The 14,635-nt window shown below is 32.2% G+C and overlaps 1 long non-coding RNA gene across 2 annotated transcripts; it reads right to left on the bottom strand.

Moving 5' to 3' along the window:
• Positions 1-630: 630 nt before the first annotated feature.
• Positions 631-3,844, bottom strand: LOC113337362. Of its 2 annotated transcripts, XR_003354214.1 has the most exons (7): positions 3,723-3,844; positions 3,448-3,494; positions 3,297-3,366; positions 3,045-3,157; positions 1,988-2,120; positions 1,700-1,818; positions 631-1,576 (listed from the first exon to the last, which is right to left on the bottom strand). It is a non-coding gene; the product is annotated as an uncharacterized LOC113337362 (long non-coding RNA). The 2 variants fall into 2 exon arrangements; XR_003354213.1 differs by having other exon boundaries at positions 1,700-2,120.
• Positions 3,845-14,635: the final 10,791 nt, after the last annotated feature.

Here is a 14,635-nt window from a genome sequence, read left to right as displayed (position 1 = left end):
TTTCTTTTAGCTTTGAGCTTTGTTCCAAGTCATTAGTGTCCAACTTCAAACCTGCAAATCAAAGACACAAACAAAGAAACGTAACAAGGAACAAATGAAAATAATAATAAAAAACAAAATCTAAAAACAAAATGCTACCTAAACACAAATCCGCGTCGGCGGCGCCAAAAATTTGATGGTTTTTCAAATGGTTGTAATAATAGTGGTAAAATGGGTTCTTTTCAGACTGTGAAGGAAATGTTTTTTTGTAGATTCAAATAAATAAAGTTGTTTCAAAAACAATAAGGAAATACCGAGACTTTGGATTCCACCATTGGCCAATTAAGTGATAAATTCTAATCAATATTCACGCAATTCTTTCTTTTAAAGCGATTCTAATATTTTGCCTATAATAGATTTTAAAAGTAATAATTGTAATCACAAAGCATGAAACATCAAAAGTTTTAAAACCCAGCATGCTCCATCAAAATAATTCACAACTACTCAACAAAAATCAATTTTCTATAATAGTTATATGCAAATAATCATGTAAAATAATTGCAAGAAATAATTAAAATAGAACTATACCACTTTTCATGGAACAATGGCTTCCTCCGTTGCCTCAGATAAGAGATTTAGTTTCTCATCATGTTGGAAAACCTCTCAAAATATTTCATTGATGCTCACAAGTGTATTACAAATGATGAAAAGGGGAAAAATTGACTAAAACAGTTAATTACGACACACAGAAAGCGTCCAAAACAACGATATAACTGAAGTGTTGTTGACGTTTGAAAACTACGACCCACGGCTCTGTGTCGTTGTCACTGTTGATAAACGACAGTCGATCGAGCGTCTTATGTTCTTCGTGTTCTTGAGTTTCTGCAGCAGCAGAAACTTTTCCTGCATCCTTTCTTCTTCGACTCTACCGGCTCCCAATCTCCTCTAACTTCTCCCAAAACTCACCAGACCCTTCTCTGACCTCCAAGGAATCTATTTAAACCCGAAACATGCATCGAATGTCCTCCATAACTTCACAAATTCTCGGCAGTGAAAGAAAATATTTTCAGATATTTTCTTTCCTGTTTTAGCTCCTCACGCGTTTTCTCTGGTTCAGCACGCTCCAATTCGATTACACATGCTTCACAAAGTTTCTCGGTCCATCAAACACGAGCAGAACACTCACAAGTTCTTCCAGAACTCGTGAAGAAACTCTCCCTGCACGTGTTTCTCTGTTTTCAACCCGTGAATTATCCAGCTAATTCTAGCCACTTCTGATCGAACCAAAAGCCCACAACATGTTTGCTAGGCCATATCACAACTTCCTACCAAAAATCAGCCATTGAATCTCCCTAGAACACCTTCATTTTGTTGATTGAAAATCTGCCACAATTAAATAATTTTTCCTGCCAAAACACAAATTCAAATAAGAAGATGGGTGCTGTGGACAAAAATGGGTGCTGTGGACAAAAATGGGCTACATATAGCCGTGGATGAGACTTAGGAAAAATGGGGGTTCGTATAGCAAACGTCCTCCGAGGTGTTCCGAGAAACTTTTCGCCGAAGTTTCCAACAATATTTATTTCCAAAAAAATACCTACAAATACATAAAATACCAAAATTAGTACAAAATCGAGTGCCAAGAATATATAGTATTGAGATCAAATTAGACACAAAAATGTGTCTATCAAGACACAATAAGGAAGTGGTAAGAGTTTACCTGGCAAAGGAAACTGATATAGATCTAAAAGAAGTTATGAAGCCAATGTTGATATCTAACCAGCTTAATAATCAAGTAGGCAGTTTCGGAACTTAACCCGTATGCGCCCAAAGTCAGACCTTGCACCAAACCATATTACATAAGCACAACAATAACCTACTCAAGTACAACATAATCTCTAAAAGGCTTCCGGACCTACCATAGTACATAAGCACAACAACGGGAAAATGCCAGATTCACATTGATGTAAAAATAATTAAACATGCAGCAGTTGAAACACGCACAAACCTGCAGATGAAAAATCCTCTCTAGCTGCATCTACTAGCACGCTTGGAGGGTTATTGAGTTGCATACAGAAGGACTACTGAAATAACCTGCCTCTGGATTGGTGCTAGCTCTTTAAACCAAAGTTCACCTCTTTCTGCAACCAAAAAATAATGTTTGTGTAAAACTTTGGCACTGTCCAGCCACGTAAACATAAATGTCAAGAATGTGCAAAGAGATCAATATGCAATTCTTGTAGAGCAACAGTTCAAAAGTAGACAAATATTTAAACAATAAATATATATATCAAATTGACAGAATTATTTAATAAGAAAACTATGTTAGCGTTACTCTCACTAAAAATCGGCTAGCATCCTTATTACAAGCTTATAACTAAAAGTAATCCACTGACCCTTAAACTTTTCAGCAGTGGGGAACCTAGGAAAATACACATGGAAAATATTAAAGCCATGACTTATAAATATACAGGAAGATACATGAAGGATGATAACACATATAAAATCGAAACCCATTTCAGTATGTAGTTGAAAGCATCCAAAATTCAACCTTACTATATACATGTACTAAAACAAACTTACACACACACATAGGTATCCCATGTAACTAAACAAAGAATTTCGAAGAGTGCAACCTAAGATTTTAATTCGTGTGATTTCTAAACACGCATAGAGTGTTGGTATTTGGTTCAATAGTGGCTACTATAAAGAAGTTAACTAAGTGTACAAAACTGAATCGGAATTTAAACAAGGATTCAAAGCACAATAGTTTATGACAGCTGAAGGCATTGTTTAGTTTCATACCGCAGGACAGACATCCAGCGAAATCTAAAGAGATGGCCACAAAGATCTAAAACCAAATAACCCAATCAAAAAACTCTTAAATCAATTAAAAATCAAACAAAAAACACTAATGATGTCTACAACTTATTCTATATATTATATTAAAAAACATTGGATATTGCAGTGCACAAATTTTGTAGTGCAGCCTAATATACAAATGCTAACAACCAACAAATCAGCCATGCCATTACTGAAGTAGAGAATGTAATAAGAAATTTTACCCATTTTCGTTCAGGCTTTTACTCCGACACTTAATATGTTGTTCTTCTGGTATCTTGTTTAGGATTGGGCCTCTTGTTTAAACACCTCGATTCCTTTAACGAATGAGGCCAAACTGCAGAAGGGAAAACTAATACACAATTAGACAAACAACCATCCTACAATCAAAACAGAGGCAAAATAAAATCAAAACATCAAGTGAAAAGTAGAACCCAAAAAGATAAAACAGAGGCAAAATAAAATTATTGCCTCACCTCAAATTCAATTGAAACAAATTACTTTTCTGTCACCACCACACCATCATCACCAGATCCCTGAATGGATCTGAATCATCGTTACCAGAGCAAGATCTATTAGCATAGATTTTGAAAAGAACTAAGACGGTAATCAAATGAGTAATATCACCTCAAAACCTTGGACTCGTTAACTTTATTCACTGTCGATTCTAAGACCTGAATCACCCAAAACAAAACAAAAAAAGAATTTCAGAGATCAAATACAAATAAATTACAGCGAATTAAAGAAACCTCAGATTCTGATAAAAAATGAGCAAAAAAATAAATCATAAAACCCTAGATTGGTTTAAGTTATACAGAGGCGAGAGAAAAGAAGAGAAACATCCCAGGAACAAAAGAAGAGAAAAAACCCAATACCGAAATCAAAATCGAAAATCGATTTACCATGTATTGAATTAATAAGATCTACAGACAAAGAAGTTGGTGGTGAGGGAGAAAGAGAGAAACGGAAAAGGGAGAGGCGGAAATTTTTTTTAATGGTTTCTCTCTGCTAATTTGGTATAGATAAGGTTATGTGAGATGCTTATCCAGCCATCCACATATGAATCCTAACCATTCAACATATATTATGGAAACTATACTATTCAAACTTCGTTCTACAAGTCAACTGAAGTCCTGCACAACGAAATCTTGACTTAAGTCAGAGACACTGCAAGTAACACCGTTATCTGAGTCAACAAAAGTCCTCACACGACGACATTTTGATTTTAGTCAACAACACTTTTCGTGTGTTATCATATCACATTATTCAATTTGTCTAGTTATCCCATTTTCCACTAGTGTGTAGCCCACCTTCCTTTTGAATCACCCTAAAGGATAGGGTTTCGGATGTTTGAAAGTCTTCAAACCCAACTTTTGTACCAAGGAATGTGAAATTAAATGCTTTTGACTTCCCAGGTCAATAACACATCTATAAGTGTTGTCTTAACCTGCATCTTAATTGTGAAGAGTCGTTCCCTAGGATCGTATTTTGTAAGTTCTTCTATGCCTCTTGCCATTAGAGAGAGATTTTGATTAGGTTTCGTTATTCCTTGGATTTCTTTCAGAGCTTGTGCGACTAATGTTGCCATCATGACTTCTTTTTTCTGCAACCCTTTTGGTTTTAGATTAGGATACTTCACCCAACACTTGTCAACAACATGTCTTGTCTGTTTGCAATGAGTGAAAATCATACCTTCTTTGCCTTTAGACTTCCTATCCTCTTTGATCCTTTCATCTCCTTTAGCGACGAAACCTCCAGACTCCCCCTTGGTGTTTCCCTCAACATCAGATAACTTAAGTCTGCCTTCGATGACATTCGCTTTTATGCCTTCTTAGGAGATAGTATCCACCGAAAACATCTTCAAATCCTTTCATATATACTCATGGAACCCGGAAATATACTTCATATAGATAGCATAATCTTCCAAGTCTAAATCCAAAACCATAGCTTGATTCTGAAATTACGAAGTATATTCTTGCACGGTTTGGTTGTAGGAATGCTTCAATTCGTACCACTTGAACCATCTCTCTTCAAGTTATCTAACCGGGTAAAACTGTTTTTTCACAACTTCCTTGAATCCCTTCCACGTCAATGCTCCTTTACTTAGGTATTTCCTTTGATAAGCTTTCCACCATATTAAATCATGATTTGAAAGCTTCAATGCCGAAAAAGATATCTTCTCCTTCAAACCATATTCAAAGAAAGAAAAATGCGTCTTTAGATGCTCTATCGAACCATCTATTTCCAATACATCGATACTTTCATAATAAAGTGGAATATCAACATGGAAAACAATTTTTAGATTCTTACCATGATTCATAAACTTACCACGAGGTTTTTATGCTTTTTGTTCTTTTATGAATCTCTTCTTCTGTCTTCTTCCTCTTCGCTTTCTTCTTACCCCTCCTCATCATCTTCTTTCCGAACCCAAGATGGAGATGGATATTTCTTTTTCGTAAGTTTCAGATTCGGTGTATTGGAACGAATAAAAGCAACCAACTCATCCAGGGTAGTTTGAATCGTCTTCATCTCTTTTTCTAACATAACCACCTTCTCGTCGGTAGTCTTTGGTGCATCAGTCTTAGACTCATCGTCTATCTTTGTCATATTTGGTTTTCTTGTTCTTTTAACGTATTCTTTCTTTTCGAGTAACTCACCAAGATATTTCTAGAGAGATCTAGTGAAGAACATATACCACAGGAATCTTCCCTAAAATAAACGAACCTTGCTATGATACCAACTTTATACGTGTTGATCTCTTTACCTTGGTGAGTATTGTTATAGAGGCGGAATTCAGAATAATAATAGACGAAAACTAGAAAACATAACACATTAGAAACCAGATTCGAAGAAATATATCTTCTCTAGATTATGAACAAGAAAACTATTACAATTCTCTATTTGTTATGCTCACAATCTCTCTAAACAATAAATAATATTTAATTGTTTTGCTAAGCTTGCTTTTGCAATAATTAATTGCCTCACAAACTTCTCTCTAGTCTAGTTTGTATCACAAACCACACTATCTAGATCTAGGAGTGTCTGTATCACAAACTTTAGATGTCTTAGTTATGAGCTAAACATCTCTATATATAGCTTTAACGGTTTCCGAAACCTTATATGAATTTATTTCCTTATCTAAGAATAATTCCTTTTCTAGGTATATTACCTTATCTAGGAATATTCCTTATCTAGGAATAATTCCTTTTTCTAGGCATATATTTCCTTATCTAGAAATATTACCTTGTCCAGGAAACATTCTTTTTTCTAGGTATATTTCATTATCTAAGAATATTGCCAAAAAAATCAGTATTCCTTCATTAAATTACAATTATATCCTCAATCCTACTTGAGGATCACTAGTTCCCGGAGAGAGGAAGATACACATGTATCACTTATCTAAAAAGTTTAATGGTTATGCAATAAACCTCGTATTATATTCCTTAATACTATGTCTAACTAGAGTGTAATCATTCATATTTCGCAGTTATGTTTTCAATATGCACGACTTGAAAAATATGTTAGGGAATGAAACAGTTCAAGTCAAATATCATTAAACTCAAGTGGAAGGATGATGTTGTCGTTGTAGCTCCTTACTTCTTCACTTCTTCAAGTCTTCGCAATACTTGTAATGTTTCATATCCTAATACTTTCAAGCTAACCTATACGAAGTTATTCATGCTTGAGAAATAGTCTCCTTACCTATTTCTGTATATCTCACCCCTTTCAAGCTAACCTATACAAAATTGTAATGTCTCCTTACCTATTTCTGTTTTTATCATTTCTCCCCAACTTCGAGTAATTATGTAGTTCATGATAATAGGTAAAGAGACAAGAAAATAAATGGATCAAGAATTAATTATAAATATCATCAGAAATTTTAGGAAAATGAATAAACACAAGTCCATGTAAATTTGGAACCCAACAATTTATATCAAAGATAAAAATTAAATTCTAATGCTAATAGATTTTGCAAGATTAATTTATCTAATTGATTTTAAAGTAATTTTAGGTGTTTTTAGTTTTATTAATGGCCTTTGATGATATTTTTTTGAAGTAGTGAACCAAGTAATGTTCTACTTCCCATAGGATTTGCTCTAACGACTAACTATGTTTGGCCCAACGGGTTGTATGACTTACATACACAAAAGATTCGAGAATAAGGACATGTTTATTAACCAACTCCTCAAAACATTTACACCTGTATCGATCGGTTCGATTCTTCTCAGACAATTGCGACATGTATAAATCGATGGATACATTTGAAATACATATTCTTGCCATGCCGTTACGGTACGGGTTGAGATATAATAGTAGTACATAATATCATTTATATACTAGAGAGAAGGAAAACCAAAATGGGAAAAATAAAACACTTCTCCACATATATAGGTCCAAGGCCTTACAACAGAAATATAATTTTTGAAAAATAAATTGATAAATAATGGGTTTCAATTAACAAAAGCATAAAGCGTTATAAACTGTATTCAAGACTACTTTTCAAAATTATGGGTCTTACTAACATCTCATGACAAAAATAAATAAATTAAGGGGTTAATTATCCTAGCATTTTGAGGCGTGACCCAAAAAGAATTAGGAGCGACGTTTTTATTCTCATCCCATAGATGTGGTTACGGGATTTCATAGTGGTTATAAAAATACCTAAATACCCTTTTACAATCGGTAGTTTGGTATCGGTTTTAGCAATTGATTATAATTGTGTTCTTCTCTTCTTTTCTTTGTTTTGAAAAAATTAAAAAAATTCATTGTTTTAATTTTGATGGAAACCAAATATCGTTGGTGAACCAAATTTTAGGATTAAATTTTAGACTTAAAACTCAAAATTCATAAACATTAAAGTTGAAACTTAGAACATCAAAAAAAAAAAATCGAGTTAACCAAACAAAACAGATAAATGATAAAAGTTGTGATCCAAAATTAGGATTTGATTGCTTGAAATCAAAAAATTGATCGAAAATTATTCTAGGATTGATAGTTGCAGAAACATAATATCTAGGCATGCATAAAGTTGATATTATCCACCGATTATGGATGATATTGTTAAGAAATTAAGAACATTAACCAAAATCGGTAGGTAAAATAAATTGTTATCTACCGGTTATTTTTGATTCAAAAAATTCATTTTTTCTGTACTAAAAATAAGAACAATCGGCAGATAATGAAGATCACTTATCTACCTATTGTACAATCAGTAGATAAAAACCATTACTTATCTACCGATTATGAATATTAAAAAAATTCAAAATGTGTAAAATTTTATTTTAGGTGACTATCTCAATCAGTAGATAATGAACATCACTTATCTACCAATTATGAAAATCGAGAAATTCAAAGTTTGTTAGTTTTGAAAATTTTGTATTTGAGCCGACTATCACAATCGGTGGATAATGAACATCAAATATCTACCAATTATGAAAACAGAGAAATTCAAAATTTTATTAATTTGAATTTGGGGCGACTATCATAATCGGTAGATGATGAACATCACTTATCTACCGCATATGAAAATAGAAAAATTCAAAAATTTATTATTTTTGAGAAATTCGCATTTGGGGCGACCATCGCAATCGGTAGATAATGAACATCAGTTCTCTATCGATTATGAAAAAAATAAATTGAAAAAAAAAATAGTTATAAAAATTTGCATTCATGTCGACTATCACAATGGGGTAGTTAATTAACTTATCCACCGATTATAAAAATAGAGAAAATTAAAATTTTATTGGTTTCAAAATTTATTATTCATGATGTTTCTCACCTTCTTCTTCATACCCATCCATGGTTGTTGTTGATTTAAGAAAAAAATGGTTTTCTCCCACTTTTTCTTCTTCTGTTCTGGAACTTTAAAACTCAAAAACTAAAATAATTATCATGTATATAAGAAATTTCTCCCGATTACAAAATTAACTACCGATTTTTAAGGATAGTTTGGTCATTATGAAAAATGGGAGATAAGGGGTGGCTTCGTTTTAGATTTGGGTGACCCGCTTTTTCCTTATTAATCGCCCATAATTCCTTTTGTGTCACCCCTAAAAAATTCAGGTTAATTATGTTGGTTCAATGGATTTCAAAAGCAAGTTAACTTATACGAGGGAGTATTCAAGTCATAATTAACATCTTATCACCCAAAAATTAGTTGTTAATTGCTATTATTCTTTAACAATGAAATAAATAAAGGAAAGATAATATATGTGTATTCAAAATACAAAGGTTTAATAGCCCGCTTTTAAAGACTTTTGATCAATTTTTTTAAGTGGAATATCCTGAAATTCACTACTAAATGATTGTCCATAAATTAATTGACATGGTATTGAAAACTTAATATGTTAGTATTAAGAAAATAAAATACGAATATTTGAAGGGAAGTTCTCATGTGTAAATCAACGAGATAAATGTAAAATAAAGTTGATAGTAGTATCAATGGTATTTAATTTGCAACGATGATGATAACCTGCATTTATGAAAATATCCTAAACTAAGGGGTATTGATTACAGTCCCACAAAATAATATTATTTAAGGGACTAATTTCCTATCGATATATTGCACAAACAAAATTTCACTTGTATAATGGATTTCTCAAATGTTAATCTTATTCTCTTCTTTGTTCTATTTGTTTTTATTGTTACTATTGTAACCCAATCCACAGGAGAAAAAGCAAGCATTTCAAAAAGAGAAGAAGAAGGTAGAGAATTGGAAAGACAACTAAATACTATAAACAAAAATCCAATTAAAATTATTTCGGTAAGAGTTATGTTGGTTTCCCTCTTTCTCTTTCAAGTTAATTTATTCTTTCATCTGAGACATTTTTGATTTTTTTTTCCTGATGTAGTTCATTTCTACATGTATGTATATTTTCATACTAAATTTGGAGATATAGTAGATTGTATAGATGTTTATAAGCAGCTATCATTTGATCATCCACTATTCAAGGATCATAAGATACAAATGGTTCCAAGCTCAATCCATAAGAAACAATTAGTAAAAATATATCATCATATATTCGTCAAGGTATAAAAATAGATAATGGGTTTAGAAATGAGCGATATCCATCCGGAACAGTGCCTATTCTCAGGACAAGAAAAGAAGATTTGGTTAACGCCCAATATCTTTCTCAGAGGATCAACTCAAATCATACAAACTCTTATATGTTCTCGCGTATGAACTTTCATGTGAGTATTGTACTCAAATTTATTTTTAATGTTTTCATCCTTTCTAATTAATTAACATAAATAAGGACTATTTGTTGGATTTAACTTATATGCTCGTTATTAGGTCCATATATAACTTCCTTTTATGAACTAATTTTGTACACTCCGATGTTTCTTTTCCATTTTTTTTTTGCTTAAAAACATATTAGAATCATGTACCAGAAATTTATTTTATAAAAGACACAAAATAATGAAAATAATATATTTTTGATTAGGTGTGACCAGTGGCAGAACCATCCTATAGTAAGGGTGGGCTGGCACAAGCCAAATATGTGCTAAGTTTTATAAAGAAAAAAAATTATATCCCCTTTCTACCTTCTTGTTTAACGTTAAATTTTTTTACCTCCCCATACAAACGTTCCTGCCTCCGCCCATCGAAGTAGTGACCGGTCTGGTTCCATAGGGATACTTTAGAAATCAAAACCGATGAATATGATTTGATTCAGAATGTGATATGATCAAAAACGATAAAGATACGGGTATACTTTGTTTATGGATAAAAACAATAAATTTTCAATTAAGTCTCTAAATATCTCTTGTTTTAATTCAAATATACATTATCTAAGTTTAGATATCTTTGTTAGTATTTTATTATCGTCAGATAACTATGTAAATTTAATAAGAATGGAAAATAAGATAAAATAAAGGTTATAAGTTAGATAAATTCAGTTAAGTTATACTAAAACTTATTCATATATTTGGATACCCGGTGCCCGCCAGTAGATCAATTAGTAACCAAGAGATCACGATTCTTGATTAGTTTTACTCGCTCGATTTCAAATTTGATAATGAGTCTGATATTAGGTTCTAGAATCGGAACCGTGTCATACAATTTTATTTCAGTTCTGAATAATCATATACCCTCTAAAGATTGTTTTTTATTTTATTTTAGAACCAAAGACCACGAGCAAATGTTATTAGTTATATGGATGGAGGAACCGGTTATAACGAATCACCACATAGGTCGGGTTTTTTAACCTGCGTATCGCTAGACAGACATGATACGCTAACTATTCACAGATAGAATATGTTTTTTTCCTGAATTGTCATCTTGATGTTTTACACCATTCTATAAAAATAAATTTTATCAAAAACAGGATCATCAAATATGAGATACTAATGTGAGGTCCTTTAGTTAAATTCCCGTATTAGTTATTTTAGTTAACCGATTGATAAAATAAAATTTATGAAAAGAATTCTTAATTTACCAAGTCATAAGATATGTTTTATTTTTTTTATTTGTAGTGTGTCTCCATTGAAGAATTTAGTGAAGGGAAAAGATATTTCGGAAGCGTAGCCCCCATATAAGTGTACATGGGATTGAACTAAATTATGACCAGTTCAACACTGCACAAATTTGGATAAAAAATGGTCCAGCAAAAAAATTGAATAACATTGAATTTGGTTGGATGGTAATTCATCTATTTTCACTACTTATTTTATTTATATGAACTCTATTTATAATAAGTTTTGCTTACTTTCAGATTTATCCTGCACTATTTGGTGATACATACAGTCGACTGTTTGGTTATTGGACGGTAAATTCGATCTTTAGTTGTTATTATTAATTTTTGTTGTGTCAAAAAACATGTGTTGTCATTTTTAAAAACTATAATATGTTGTACATACATTCGTAGTACAAAACACAAAATTATTATGCACCAATATAATGATATTAATGACTTGGAACACAATCCCGAATGAATTATTAAAATAGTAAATCTGTCTCACTTAATAACCATAAAATTGTATTTGCCGAAATTAATGGTTAAACATCAGTTCCCTAAACTTACAATTAGTTACATGTACTAATGAAAAGTATATACATGGGTTTTGTTTATTAATTTGAAAGGATTTTTCTATTTGAACATTCACTTGATATATTTTTGTCTAGGCTGACAGTTATAGACACACAAGTTGTTTCAATGTTATTTGTCCTGGTTTGAAGTTAGTAAAGTGTTATTTCTCGGTGCAATTATGCATCCAGTATCAATATACGGGAAAGAACTTTGGTAAATGTCTTCCAAGGTATACCGGGCAAGTCCAAAACAATTCCATTTAAGAAGATTAGTAAATTAATTTTGTAACAACTAGATTTACCATGTTTAACTAGAGTTTTACTTATAATGAAAGATGATTGTTTAGATTATCTCTTCATATATATTGACATGATCCAAAGACTAGTAACTGGTGGTTGATTATTTTGGAGAATATAATAGGATATTATCCAAAAGAAATATTCACACATTTAGCAGAGAATGCTTCGATTATACGATATGGAGGGATAGCAGGGGGAAAACCTCAAGCACCAACTTCGCCGATTGAAAATGGATATTTACCTCAACTTCAGGACTATATGAAAACAACTTTTATGAGGAAAATCAAGTATGTTGACGAAAAAGGACAGTGTTAACATAAACTCATACAGTATACTAACCAGACGCAACACTGCGTTTGATTTCTATAATATTTTGTTCGTTGGTAATATAGGAGGGGAATGTGAGACATCGATGGAATTTGGGGGACCTGGTTGTACATGTCCCCTCCATTGGAATAATATTTGAGCTCGTCATTTTATTCTAGTGAAATAATATGGTTATATCAAGTTTTATTTTTTCAGATGAATATAAGCTTAATTAACTTGAGTTTGAAGCTTCGATAACATCAAAAAAGCGTTCCATATATATTATACATACACATGACCAAGATGAATATCATTTTTAGTCGATATTTTGAGAGATAAAAGAATGATCCCTACCATTTACAGTATTATATATCCTGTCATACACATTTAACATCTTTTTTTAATCCTTATTAAATAATCATATGAACAACCGCAACTGAACATGATTAATTTGGTACTTGACCATGGTGTAATATTTGTTTGATGTTAAAACCTAATAATAAAAAACGACATCCGATGATATCCAATAACATCGAACTCTAAGTTGAATGACTTAATTTTCATATTTGGAAATTGTAGATGATGAAAAATGGGTGAGGTTAAAGAGATTGAAGATAATATGAGTGTAGAAGGTTGATTAAGAACAAACCTTACCTAAATTAAGACAAAGGGTTGGTCTAGAGAGGGAATCTAAGATAGTTTGCAGAGAGTTGTAGAAGAACAATCTTTAAGAGAGAATTTTTTTTAAACTTATTGTTATGATGTTGTTGACGTGTTTAGAATAACCTAGAGTTTGATTATTTATAGCTTCACAAAACCCTAATCTTTAGTTGGTGAGATAAGAATGAGGAGTAAGATAAGCATCGTCCTTATAATCCTAAGAAATATCTAAAGATAGATCAAGGGTTGGATCAATCCTCCGTAGATGATTCTTTTTGAAGAATTATCCTCTCCTTGCGTGAGTAGGACAATAATCACACGTTTCGTAGATCAGTAGGACAAAACTTTAAGTTTATCTCCCGGTTTGTATAATCATCCTTTATGTGTGATGTATACATATCGTAGTTTTCTCCAAAGTTGTGTAACTTCATGGATGAATAATAATGTTTGCGTTTTGAGGAAAACCCGAGTCGTCGGAGAGCTCATGGAGGCTTGTTATAGTCATGTGTTCCATGAGGAGAGCACAAGACTGGATATGGTCAAGCATGATTTAGTTGTAGACGTTTTCCGGAGGAGGAAAGTAAAATGCGACCCACAATGATAAGAGTCTATGGAAAGTTCGAATTCTTAAAGAGGCTTAGGCACGGTAGAGGTCAAACGCCTAGCATGGATATTTGTCGATGAGATGACCGAGGCATTTCCGGGTCTTTAGCAAGGCTAAGGTCTATTATAGGTGATTGTTGTCGTATGCGTCAAAAATAATTTCACTTTCCTAAAGTATATGATGAGAAAGAGTTCGTTTCCACATAAAGGAAATTGTAGTTATTATGTATTCAATTTCCTAAGTAACCAATTGGGGGGATTTCTGTTTTTTATGCAAAGCAATAAAAGTAAATGAAAAGCAAAGTAAATTGGAGAAAGTAATCAATGAGAGAAAGATATTGGTCAAGGAGTTCATCTACAATCTTAAACACGTGCTTGCATAAATGATTAAAGTTACAGTTTAATCTCTTTATCATCAAAGTCCTAGACTATCAAGTGATCAATATAATCCATTAATTTCCTAAGTTCAAAAACACACACATTAGAGCCGCGTATGTGAATTCTACCTAAAGAATAACCTAACGCATTGCGCTAATTAAGTTCAATTCCTAAAAGCATTAAGTTTGGGAAATAGGATAATCAATGCAATTTTCATACATTACGCATGACAATTCGGAAAATGGTCAAACTCTACATATGATTACAAGAGTGTATCACTACAAACCGTAATCATATCATGCTACTTGTGTTTGAGGTTATCGCTCGATGATGAACCCTAAAATATCTATGGACAAGGATGCAAGTTCAATTAATTGGCCACTTAACTAAGCAAACATCTAAATCCCATCACAATACATCAATCATGTGATTATAAAAATAGTAGAAGTGTGAACGAAAACAAAGAGAGAAACTTAATACATAACTCAAGCACAAGTTTTCGAAATCGGATTACATCCTTAAATAATAGTATTAAATTAG

Source organism: Papaver somniferum, unplaced genomic scaffold (assembly GCF_003573695.1).
Source record: "Papaver somniferum cultivar HN1 unplaced genomic scaffold, ASM357369v1 unplaced-scaffold_16, whole genome shotgun sequence".
Lineage (NCBI taxonomy): Eukaryota > Viridiplantae > Streptophyta > Magnoliopsida > Ranunculales > Papaveraceae > Papaver > Papaver somniferum.
This window is presented reverse-complemented; position numbering and strand designations above follow the sequence as displayed.